At 49.8% G+C, this 646-nt stretch overlaps 1 protein-coding gene across 1 annotated transcript in view; it reads right to left on the reverse strand.

Annotated features, from left to right (window-relative positions):
* Nucleotides 1–646, reverse strand: part of LOC109298787 (cytosolic phospholipase A2 epsilon-like) — a 45050-nt gene that overhangs the window by 16298 nt on the left and 28106 nt on the right. The window lies entirely within an intron of this gene.

Consider the following 646-nt stretch of genomic DNA (forward strand, 5'->3'; position numbering starts at 1 on the left):
GGAGGAGGGGTGCAGCCTGCAGTGACATCACGCGCACACGTGTGCACACGCATGCCACCCCCGGATCCAGGGGGCAGCAGAGGAGCTGGCAGGGTGCAGGGCAGGCCCAGGTGGGGTCAGGAAGGACAGGAGTCTGAGATCAGTGAGAGGTTTAGGGAAAGGGTGAGGCAGACATGTTTGTAGGTGTAAGGGAAGTTTGGAGGTGGGTGGAGATGGAGTTGCTGAGATATTTGGAAGGATTATAGGTGGAGGGCAGAAAGGCATTTTTGAGGGTGTTAGAGAAGAAATTCCCATATACAGAGAATGAGGAGGAACTTCACAGAGAACTGTGCCAATTTCTCTCGGAAGAAACAACAGGATCCTTTGTAGAAGAAAAGGAGGTGCAGGATGGGGGAGAGGCCGAGATGGAGTTAAAGCTTGCAAAACAATGACTGGGATTCTAGGCCTGGGTGCCAATGAGACACAAGCCATTTTACTCAACCAGGAAGTTGAAGAGAAACATTGTGTACTAGAGTAATTCTCCGCGATTGTGGTAGGTTGTCCAGAGGCATTTCTCTGACATGGGGAACAAAGAAGGATCAGAAGGGCCTTGAGGTTTTAGGAAGCTGGAATGAAAAGGCAAAAGCATTTCCAGATTAAAAAGAAG

The sequence above is a fragment of the Gavialis gangeticus genome, unplaced genomic scaffold (assembly GCF_001723915.1).
Source record: "Gavialis gangeticus isolate Ggan-Ray unplaced genomic scaffold, GavGan_comp1, whole genome shotgun sequence".
Taxonomy (NCBI): Eukaryota; Metazoa; Chordata; order Crocodylia; family Gavialidae; genus Gavialis; species Gavialis gangeticus.